At 37.9% G+C, this 12,074-nt stretch overlaps 1 long non-coding RNA gene across 1 annotated transcript; it reads right to left on the reverse strand.

The window, feature by feature from the left end:
* Positions 1 to 1,245: 1,245 nt before the first annotated feature.
* Positions 1,246 to 11,732, reverse strand: LOC311141484. Its single transcript, XR_014614225.1, has 4 exons — positions 11,646 to 11,732; positions 2,408 to 2,467; positions 1,992 to 2,069; positions 1,246 to 1,700 (listed from the first exon to the last, which is right to left on the reverse strand). It is a non-coding gene; the product is annotated as an uncharacterized lncRNA (long non-coding RNA).
* Between the last annotated feature and the right edge of the window lie 342 nt (positions 11,733 to 12,074).

A 12,074-nucleotide genomic window follows, 5' to 3' on the forward strand; every position in this document is an offset into this window, starting at 1 on the left:
AGTTGCGAGTTGGACAAATGTTATACCCATAATGCAGCACACCTAGAAAGGCAATGATCAACATTGGTCAACGTCTTGACAAAGTGTTCCGCTCCAACGTGCCACTGACTTAGAGCTGTGGTTGTCCATGTTGTCCTTAACATCAGGTTTTCTGGCCCTGGGTGTGACTTTGACATGGCCTGGGTGTGACTTTGACATGACCATTATGATGTGTTAGGTCTCTATAGAAACCAATGATGCAGTACAAGTAATAACTTAATGACATTGTGTTTGGGCTCTATTGACAATAGTGTTGCAGTGATAACTTCACAATACCCAGTGAGCAAAACTACATTGAAGTAACATTCATTTTCAGTTCTAAGTGAAAGTTGAAAAAACTTATTTTAAGGAAGTTGAACATTTATTTTCAATCTTACATAATTTCAGTTGTATCTACATGTCAGCGAAGCAAGCATTGTGTCATGTTTATTGCGCCCATCTGTCACTTGCACTTTTGTTAGCCTTTTCAAAAGCTTCAGAACTGGCAATGACCCTGTTCAAAAGTTCCCTGACACAACTAACAGAACAGTTTAACTACAACAAAATTCTCAGTTAAGGTTACAGAAATGTTTTACTTGCTATTACTGTGATATATGTGGTTGTTTATCTGTCTTAGTTGAATTTACTGACTGTAAGTCGCTCTGGATAAAAGTGTCTGGTAAATTACCTAAATGTAAATGCGGATGTAAAAATGAACACTTGCAAAGCACACTGGGTATTATTCTAATGAGCTCCGCCATCAAACAAGACCAGTTTGGGCCAAATCAAGGCTGGTCTGGACCGGACCAAACCTGAACCATTTATAGATGTCTATTTTTGGGACGTAAAAAATGAAGGCCAGGGCAGACAGATCCTTGAATTGCATTTTTCCCCTGTGTGCTGTTTTAAAACCAAACTTGCTGCAACAGAGAGGGAAATTACCCTACCTTGTTTATTTTGTTTTCTCTGGTGATTTCATCCAAACATAGTTTGGCTAGAATGCAGAATGCTTCTTTGTCATAGAAGCACTTATACTCCAATACTTCTTCAAACATTTGTAGGGTGCTCAAAACATTTAAAACATTTATTTTTGGGGCTTATTTTCTCCATTACTGTGAGGAATTTCATAGTCAAACATGAATGTTGCCTTTGGTAGAAACAATGCCTTGAACAGACACCTTCCTGAGGTTCTGACTGTTCAACAGTCAGTAAATGTTAGAGACAGGGTGCACATCAAATAAATATTTATTCATTTGGTTTAAACAAAAACAACAAACAGAGATTAGCCAGACTCTTCATCATACATGTTTTACGTTTTACAATCAATAATGTGTTATACAGATAGACTGGGAGAAGCCGTGAGACAGAGACCGAGAGAGACAGAGGTAAAGAGCATGGGAGAGGGGAAGACTCAGAGAGAGAGTGACCACAAGATGGACAGAGAGCAGAACGTCAGAGGACGAGTGTGACGATGATGATTAAGAGGTGATAGATGTTGGTTGTAGGGAGAGATTAGGTTTTTACAGAGCTTCAGAGGAAGAGTGTGATGAGAGCTGTAGACGCCATCAGGATGACCGCACTGGGACCAATATGCTTTGCACCGTTGCACAGGTCTTCCGCACAACATAAGATTGTTTTTCCACAGTTAGAATCCATTGTACAGGTAGTTTCATTACTCGAAGCTGAAAAATAAATGAATGTTATACCATCATCCCATCATCTTCCGGGTCTTTGTTGAAAATAAAGGTTAAAACAAGGAATAGGACAAAGTCTACATAAGGAAAGTTTTGTTTTGTTTTCAAGTTTATCACTGTACAAACTTCATCACTTTGCAAACTTTGGACTGATACAAAAAAAATTATACTGTATGTCTCTTTGTTACATAAACAAGTCCGCAACATGATAGAAGAGAGATATCCTCACTCATTGATTATTATTATCAATAACATAAATAATGTAATAGTTATTGTTACTTGAACAGCGGTCCGTGGTGTGGAGACAGGTCATTATTCCGCCGGCACAGCCAGAACAGTAGCATTTTAACCCATAAGCTAGAGAGAGAAGAGGTCAGCCACTGGACATAAGGATGTTAGAGATATTGGAGGACAACTTTATCTTTGTGTTTATTTCACCTTTATCTTTAAATAACATTTCCTTTCTCGTTCATCAGCTACTGTACGTAGTCATCATGACTAATTTGTTTGAGTGCGCTAAATTTGTATCAAATGTTTTATTCATTGACCTTGCATTTTTTTGTACTCTTTTATTCACCTAATTACTTTCTTAATGTTGTTGCATTGTCGAGAGGTGAACCTGTAAGCATTTCGTTGCACTGTGTACTCCACGTACATCATGCATATATGACTAATAAACAAACTTTAAGTCTTACCTGCAGAGAACAGCACACAGACGACAGCCAGGGATAAAAAATACTTCATTCTGAGTAAGGCTGTGAGGGTCAGAGAGAGAGAGAGCAAATAAACAAACAAAAAATGTAATGAAAAAATATTATTTACGTTTTTCATACCAATTCTCAATTATTTTTACATCTGTGAGAATTGAGCATGTTTTGTCTGTTTTGGCCAAAAGGTAAAGACCTATTGCCAAAATGCTTAGAGTAGGGCAAGCATTCAATCCAAGGCACATTATAGAGCAGCGTACTATAACAGACTTTTAAAGGTAAATTAGGCTACACTTGATATTTTGTGCCCGTAAATTCGGGATGGAGCCAATGGTTTCTCAATGGGAGTGATCCGTTGCCCGATGTTGGACAACAGAGACTTTTGATGTACAAAAACATACAATTGATGAATGCATATACAGTGGGGGAAAAAAGTATTTAGTCAGCCACCAATTGTGCAAGTTCTCCCACTTAAAAAGATGAGAGAGGCCTGTAATTTTCATCATAGGTACACGTCAACTATGACAGACAAAATGAGTAAAAAAATCCAGAAAATCACATTGTAGGATTTTTAATGAATTTATTTGCTAATTATGGTGGAAAATAAGTATTTGGTCACCTATAAACAAGCAAGATTTCTGGCTCTCACAGACCTGTAACTTCTTCTTTAAGAGGCTCCTCTGTCCTCCACTCGTTACCTGTATTAATGGCACCTGTTTGAAATTGTTATCAGTATAAAAGACACCTGTCCACAACCTCAAACAGTCACACTCCAAACTCCACTATGGCCAAGACCAAAGAGCTGTCAAAGGACATTAGAAACAAAATTGTAGACCTGCACCAGGCTGGGAAGACTGAATCTGCAATAGGTAAGCAGCTTGGTTTGAAGAAATCAACTGTGGGAGCAATTATTAGGAAATGGAAGACATACAAGACCACTGATAATCTCCCTCGATCTGGGGCTCCACGCAAGATCTCACCCCGTGGGGTCAAAATGATCACAAGAACGGTGAGCAAAAATCCCAGAACCACACGGGGGGACCTAGTGAATGACCTGCAGAGAGCTGGGACCAAAGTAACAAAGCCTACCATCAGTAACACACTACGCCGCCAGGGATTCAAATCCTGCAGTGCCAGTACATGTCCAGGCCCGTCTGAAGTTTGCTAGAGTGCATTTGGATGATCCAGAAGAGGATTGGGAGAATGTCATATGGTCAGATGAAACCAAAATATAACTTTTTGGTAAAAACTCAACTCGTCGTGTTTGGAGGACAAAGAATGCTGAGTTGCATCCAAAGAACACCATACCTACTGTGAAGCATTGGGGTGGAAACATCATGCTTTGGGACAGTTTTTCTGCAAAGGGACCAGGACGACTGATCCGTAAAAAGGAAAGAATGAATGGGGCCATGTATCGTGAGATTTTGAGTGAAAACCTCCTTCCATCAGCAAGGGCATTGAAGATGAAACGTGGCTGGGTCTTTCAGCATGACGATGATCCCAAACACACCGCCCGGGCAACGAAGGAGTGGCTTCGTAAGAAGCATTTCAAGGTCCTGGAGTGGCCTAGCCAGTCTCCAGATCTCAACCCCATAGAAAATCTTTGGAGGGAGTTGAAAGTCTGTGTTGCCCAGCGACAGCCCCAAAACATCACTGCTCTAGAGGAGATCTGCATGGAGGAATGGGCCAAAATACCAGCAACAGTGTGTGAAAACCTTGTGAAGACTTACAGAAAACGTTTGACCTGTGTCATTGCCAACAAAGGGTATATAACAAAGTATTGAGCAACTTTTGTTATTGACCAAATACTTATTTTCCACCATAATTTGCAAATAAATTCATAAAAAATCCTACAATGTGATTTTCTGGATTACAGGCCTCTCATCTTTTTAAGTGGGAGAACTTGCACAATTGGTGGCTGACTAAATACTTTTTTTCCCCACTGTACAATTTAATCTGTGTTCAGGCATCTCAGTGTGGCCATAGCCTCAGGCTCAATTGTTGGCTGTCTAATGTGCTGCTCTATAATGCGCCTTGAATTGAATCCCAGCCTAGGTGTTCCATATTTGAACCCAGCCCTTGGACATGCCAATTTAATAAAGGACTGGTGGCACAAAATAATCAAAGTTCTGACTGCACAGAGATGTTTGGGTAAATGGTCACAACGGGGGACCAGTGTGTGTGTGTTTCAGGGGAAGGGGGTGTATCTGAGCTCCATCAGCTAGGACTTGACATTGGTTAATCAAATCTCCCCATTCTTGCTCAATTTTGTGTGCCTTCTCAAACAGCTACAACTGTATATACATTCGCACATCAAGTATTTTCTTGAGTTGGGCTCGGGGATGGAACAACTATTGAACATCTGAGCTTGTGGTTGTTTGTGTATGAGTGTGTGTGTGTATCCCACATCTGTTGTTATGGGGTAACGATGTTAGGGACAATATAGGATCCATCACAATAATTGTTTGCCAAAATAATAATTGCTTGCCAAAAACGTAATTGTTGTAATGGCAATCCTGGTTATAGGTAACAATCCTTTGCATGAACTGCCTATATTATTATAAATATTATTCGTTGATTGTGGAAATAAATTAAGATACCAGTCAAAAGTTTGGACACACCTACTCATTCAAGGGTTTTTCTTTATTTTTACACTTTTTTACACTGTAGAATAATAGTGAAGACATCAAAACTATGAAATAACACATATGGAATCATGTAGTAACCAAAAAAGCGTTAAACAAATCAAAATATATTTTATATTTGAGATTCTTCAAATAGCCACCCTTTGCCTTGATGATATCTCTGCACACTCTTGGCATTCTCTCAACCAGCTTCATTAGGTAGTCACCTGGAATGCATTTCAATTAACAGGTGTGCCTTCTTAAAAGTTAATGTGTGGAATTGATTTCCTTCTTAATGCGTTTGAGCCAATCAGTTGTGTTGTGACAAGGTAGGGGGGTATACAGTGGAGAAGTGGAGAACAATTGGAGGTTTACTTAGTAGCAGTGCAAATATCATGGTACAGCTATATGGACATTCAATCATTATGGTACTTTTTAATGGTACATTTACAAACATATATTATTCCTTCTCTTTTAGGCAGGTAAATACTGATCGTCTTTTCTTATTATCTGCTAAACCATTACAATTATAACTGGCTATACTTATTTTGGGTTTGTTTGTTAACGCGTTTGTTTTTTTATATAAATAAATGTGGGACACAAAGAAAGGCAGTGTAGAACACCATTGGCCAAAATGCAATGCTCCAATAACTTTCAAAAGATTGTTCCGAAGTTTTCCCCCAAAAAATGTATTTTCCTATTAATTAAGTCGCATAAACATTTGTGTATTTTCCTACGAATTAAGTTGCACAAAAATGTGTGTATTTTCACACGAATTAAGCCACACAAAAATGCACGAAATCTGCTGAAATAGTTTTTGTACATATTTGCTCAAATTGAGTGTGAGATTGTGTTGCATATACATGGCGGAGGCTCAATCAAGCTAGTCGTCTTGACTACTTTCTTATGTCATTCTCTACTTTCTTATGTAATTGTTACGGATACAGGTATCCTGTGTCTTTTTGTGTTTTTCCTCTCCTTCTGCCCTAATCACAGGTGTCCTGTATGTTCCTGATTGGTGGTCGTCGGGGTGTCTGCTGATTGCTGAGGTGGACCAATCAGTGGACATTCCTCTGCATTGCACCACCTGTTTTTGGTTTTTCAATCACATCCCATTGTTTAAAAGCCGGTCAGTTGTGTTTGTTGTTAGAGAGACTATTTTCCGTATGTGAGTATGGATACTGTGGTGTCCTGTGTTTTGTGTACGCACTCATTTGCTGGTTACTCTGTTTGGTAACTTTGTGTGTTTCTGGGAAAAGGGGAATTTAAGCAAGTTGCCCTTGGGCGTACATTACCCGTAGGAAGAAAACTGTCTAAAAACACTAGTTAGACCTGAGCGGACCACCCACTGTAATTTTTGTATGATTAGCAGTAGCTTAGCGGTTCTTGAGGCAGGCAAGATCAGTTTAGTTTTTTTTTTTACACTATTGTTTCATTCCTTGGGTCCTGCTCAGCCTTTTTCCCAAACCTTTACCGTGTGTTCAAAAATAAACCTTTTATGTTTGACGGTAGTTTATGGTTGTCATGTAGTTTTTGTTCTCACTGTTCCATGTCACGCTTCTAATTTGCATGAATTATGTTACGGGTCTCTTGTCCATCCACCCTAGACGTTTAAAGCCACGGGGTTCGTAACAGTCATTCTCGCTGGCACCAAAAGTTTAAAAAGTGTTGATGGGGGACATATACAGTACCAGTCAAAAGTTTGGACACACCTACTCATTCCAGGGTTTTTCTTTATTTGTACTATTTTCGACATTGTAGAATAATAGTGAAGACATCAAAACTATGAAATAACACATATGGAATCATGTAGTAAACATAAAAATAAAATAAAATCCAAATATATTTTATATTTGAGATTCTTCAAAGTAGCCACCATTTGCCTTGATGACAGCTTTGTACACTCTTGGCCAGCTTCACCTGGAATGCTTTTCCAACAGTCTTGAAGGAGTTCCCACATATACTGAGCACTTGTTGGCTGCTTTTCCTTCCTTCCTTCGTATTATTGTATGGGACTTTAGAGGCCAGGCAATTCAATACTCATCTCTAAAACAAAAGCAATTTAGGTAAAAAGAGTTCATATTAACAAAGGAAATAGAAGGACTAACAATACAGATAGAAGAAGAAACAAATACCATAGAGGCACAGAGTAAGTTAGAGGAAAAAGAAATGGAGGAATTATTCAAGAAAGGTCAAGTGTAATATATTATAAAAAATAAAGCAAACTGGATGGAATTTGTGGAAAAATGTACCAAATTCTTTTTAAATCTTCAACATAGAAATGCTACCAAAAAGAATTTACTTAAACTTGTTACAAATGACAGTCACCCATGATTCACCAAACAATATTTTGAAAGAGGAAGCAAAGTATTTTAAGCATATGTTTCATTTCAGTCTCCATCTCCACTAACCGAAGTTAATTGTATGGATTTTTAAAAATATTAATAATATAAAATTAACAGCTGTACAGAAAGACTCATGTGAAGGCCAAATTAGAGAGGAGCAACTTCTTGATGCAATTAAAGCCTTTAAGTCTTGGAAAACTCCAGGGCTGGATGGCATACCAGTTGAGGTAAACCAAACCTTTTATGTACTCAGAGGATCGTTATTAGCATGTTTTAATCACTCCTATAAAAATTATAGATGATCAGATACTCAACAAGAATATCTGATTTCATTATTACTGAAACAGGACCCAAGTGGTAAATACAAAGATCCATTTAAAAAATTGGGAGGCCCCTTACACTTCAGTGTTGTGATGCAAAAAATCTAGCAAAACGCATAGGGCATAGAATTAAAGGTATTGAAGGTATTGTGGGATATTATTCATCCTAATCAGAAAGGTTTTTTACATGGACGATACATTGTAGATAATATAAGACAAGTACTGGAAACAATAGAATATTATGAAAAATCTGGGAAACCAGGCCTGGTGTTCATTGCTGACTTTGAAAAGGCTTTTGATAAAGTACGACTGGAATTTATATATAAATGCCTGGAAAATTTCAATTTTGGAGAAACTCTTAAATCAAATCAAATGTATTGGTCACATCGTTGTTGGTAATCGAGCCTACTACTGTTGTGTCGTCTGCAAACTTGATGATTGAGGTTAAAGTTATGTATAGTAACCCTAGTTGTTAAATAATGGCTACTTCTCAGATAGTATTAAACTGTCAATAGAAGTAAAACAAGGTTGTCCACTATTGGCATATCTATTTATTATGTCCATCGAAATGTTAGCTATTAAAATCAGATCCAACAATAAAATCAAGGGGCTAGAAATCCAGGGCTTAAAAACAAAGGTGTCATTGTACGCTGATTCATGTTTTCTTTTAAATCCACAATTTGGATCCCTCCACAGCCTCATAGAGGATCTAGATAATTTCTCTAACCTCTCTGGAATACAACCAAATTATGATAAGTGTACTATATTACGTATTGGATCACTAAAAAATACAACTTTTACATTACCGTGTAGTTTACCAATAAAATGGTCTGATGGTGATGTGGACATACTTGGTATGTATATCCCGAAATAAAGAAATGTTCTCACTACAATACATTTGAATAGAAAGTTTGCAAAAATAGATAAGACCTTGTAACCATGGAAAGGAAAATACCTGTCTATTTGTGGAAAAATCACCCTGATTAACTCTTTAGTCATATCCCAGTTTACCTACAGTGGGGAAAAAAAGTATTTAGTCAGCCACCAATTGTGCAAGTTCTCCCACTTAAAAAGATGAGAGAGGCCTGTAATTTTCATCATAGGTACACGTCAACTATGACAGACAAATTGAGAAAAGAAAATCCAGAAAATCACATTGTAGGATTTTTAATGAATTTATTTGCAAATTATGGTGGAAAAGAAGTATTTGGTCACCTACAAACAAGCAAAATTTCTGGCTCTCACAGACCTGTAACTTCTTCTTTAAGAGGCTCCTCTGTCCTCCACTCGTTACCTGTATTAATGGCACCTGTTTGAACTTGTTATCAGTATAAAAGACACCTGTCCACAACCTCAAACAGTCACACTCCAAACTCCACTATGGCCAAGACCAAAGAGCTGTCAAAGGACACCAGAAACAAAAGTGTAGACCTGCACCAGGCTGGGAAGACTGAATCTGCAATAGGTAAGCAGCTTGGTTTGAAGAAATCAACTGTGGGAGCAATTATTAGGAAATGGAAGACATACAAGACCACTGATAATCTCCCTCGATCTGGGGCTCCACGCAAGATCTCACCCCGTGGGGTCAAAATGATCACAAGAACGGTGAGCAAAAATCCCAGAACCACACGGGGGGACCTAGTGAATGACCTGCAGAGAGCTGGGACCAAAGTAACAAAGCCTACCATCAGTAACACACTACGCCGCCAGGGACTCAAATCCTGCAGTGCTAGACGTGTCCCCCTGCTTAAGCCAGTACATGTCCAGGCCCGTCTGAAGTTTGCTAGAGTGCATCCAGAAGAGGATTGGGAGAATGTCATATGGTCAGATGAAACCAAAATATAACTTTTTGGTAAAAACTCAACTCGTTGTGTTTGGAGGACAAAGAATGCTGAGTTGCATCCAAAGAACACCATACCTACTGTGAAGCATGGGAGTGAACACATCATACTTTGGGGCTGTTTTTCTGCAAAGGGACCAGGACGACTGATCCGTGTAAAGGAAAGAATGAATGGGGCCATGTATCGTGAGATTTTGAGTGAAAACCTCCTTCCATCAGCAAGGGCATTGAAGATGAAACGTGGCTGGGTCTTTCAGCATGACAATGATCCCAAACACACCGCCCGGGCAACGAAGGAGTGGCTTCGTAAGAAGCATTTCAAGGTCCTGGAGTCTCCAGATCTCAACCCCATAGAAAATCTTTGGAGGGAGTTGAAAGTCTGTGTTGCCCAGCGACAGCCCCAAAACATCACTGCTCTAGAGGAGATCTGCATGGAGGAATGGGCCAAAATACTAGCAACAGTGTGTGAAAACCTTGTGAAGACTTACAGAAAACGTTTGACCTGTGTCATTGCCAACAAAGGGTATATAACAAAGTATTGAGAAACTTTTGTTATTGACCAAATACTTATTTTCCACCATAATTTGCAAATAAATTCATTAAAAATCCTACAATGTGATTTTCTGGATTTTTTTTCCTCATTTTGTCTGTCATAGTTGACGTGTACCTATGATGAAAATTACAGGCCTCTCTCATCTTTTTAAGTGGGAGAACTTGCACAATTGGTGGCTGACTAAATACTTTTTTCCCCCACTGTATTTGCTTATGGCCCTGCCTACACCAAGCAACTTGTTTTTTAAATTATATGAGCAAACAATATTCAATTTTATTTGGAACGGCAAGCCAGACAAAATTAAATGGGCCTATTTATGTAATGAATATGATTTCGGAGGGCAGAAATGATTAAATATTAACGCATTAGACCTCTCACTAAAGAATTCAGTCATACAAAATGTATACTTAAATCCGAACTGGTTCTCTAGCAGATTAGTAAGAACATCTCACCCCATGTTCAAGAATGTCTTTTTTCCCTTTATTCAGATTACAACCTCTCACTTTCGGTTATTTGAAAATTAAATAATCTCCAAAATATCGCTATTTTTAAAACTAGCTATAGAAAGTTGGTTGCAATTTCAGTTTAATCCACCAGAAAATAAAGAACAAATAATACAACAAATATTATGGTTAAACTCAAATATACTAATTGATTTAAAAAATATAAATAAAAGGTATAATTTTTCTAAATTATATCATAAATAGGACTTGTGGAGTGGTCACACATGCAGCTAACAAAAAAATATGGAAATGTCTGCTCTACCCAAAATTACAACCAACTAATTGCAGCATTACCGCAAAAATGGAAGAGGCAAGTAGAAGGGGAAAAAAGTAAGGAACTTGTCTGTTGGCCGTGCCTTAAAGACCAAAATTGGTTAAAGAAAATTGTGATAAATAAAAAAGTATACCAGTTTCATTTAACAACAAAAAAATTGACAGCTGTGCCATATAGATTCCAAAATAGTTGGAAAGAGATTTTCAATGTACCGATTCCATGGCACATGGTTTATGAACTGATACACAAAACGACGGCAGATTCAAAACTTAGAATTGTTCAGTTTAAATTATTATACAAAATTCTTGCAACCAATAGAATGTTATATACAGTGCATTCGGAAAGTATTCAGACCCCTTGACTTTTTCTACATTTTATTAAGTTACAGCCTTATTCTAAAATTGATTAAATAGTTTTTTCCGAACTGTGTGCCAACTGCTTGAACAGACAGTTCGGTACCTTCAGCACAACCTGAGAGTCAAGTTTGATCCTTATCTGTCCTTCGATGCCCATATGAAGCACATACTGTATGTAAAACATCCTTTTTCTAACTAAAGAACATCGCCCAGCTCAAACCATCGCTCTCCCGGCCTGAAGCAGAGAAACTAATCCACACCTTCATTCGCCTGTATTTACTACAGCAACGCTCTGTTTGGGGGCCTTCCAGCTAAATCACCAATAAGTCAGATATTTTTATATTTAGAAAAACATAAAATATATATATATCCAGATTAGTCAAAGAAAAATAGCTAAAAGGAACTTCTTACCCTGTCTTTGAGAGTTGAAAGTAGATTAATCAAAAAAGGTTGTAGGATACGTGTGAGTATAAGTGATGCTGATATTGATGTTAAAATGTTATGATGAATATGCTATAATGGATCGCAAAAGGTCTCTTCTCTTTTATAGTCTAGAAACTATAGACGTCATTAGTCATCAAATTTAGTTTTTCCTTATTTGGGTATTAAACTTTGAACAGGTCTGCTATTGGCTATCAGGTACAGTGTCTTCTGAGACCTGCACCAACAACCACTTCTTCTTCTGTTTACTAAGATTAGGACAAACGTGTGTGCGTGTGTGTGTGTGTGTGTGAAAATCCACAAGTTAACAACTGCACTGCTATTTCCTTTTTTCTAACCCACAAAATCAGTTCATTAAGTGTTACCGAGATATGAGAGATGTGTCACGTTCGTCGGGTA

This window comes from Coregonus lavaretus (genome assembly GCF_964263955.1).
Source record: "Coregonus lavaretus genome assembly, chromosome: 14".
Taxonomy (NCBI): Eukaryota; Metazoa; Chordata; class Actinopteri; order Salmoniformes; family Salmonidae; genus Coregonus; species Coregonus lavaretus.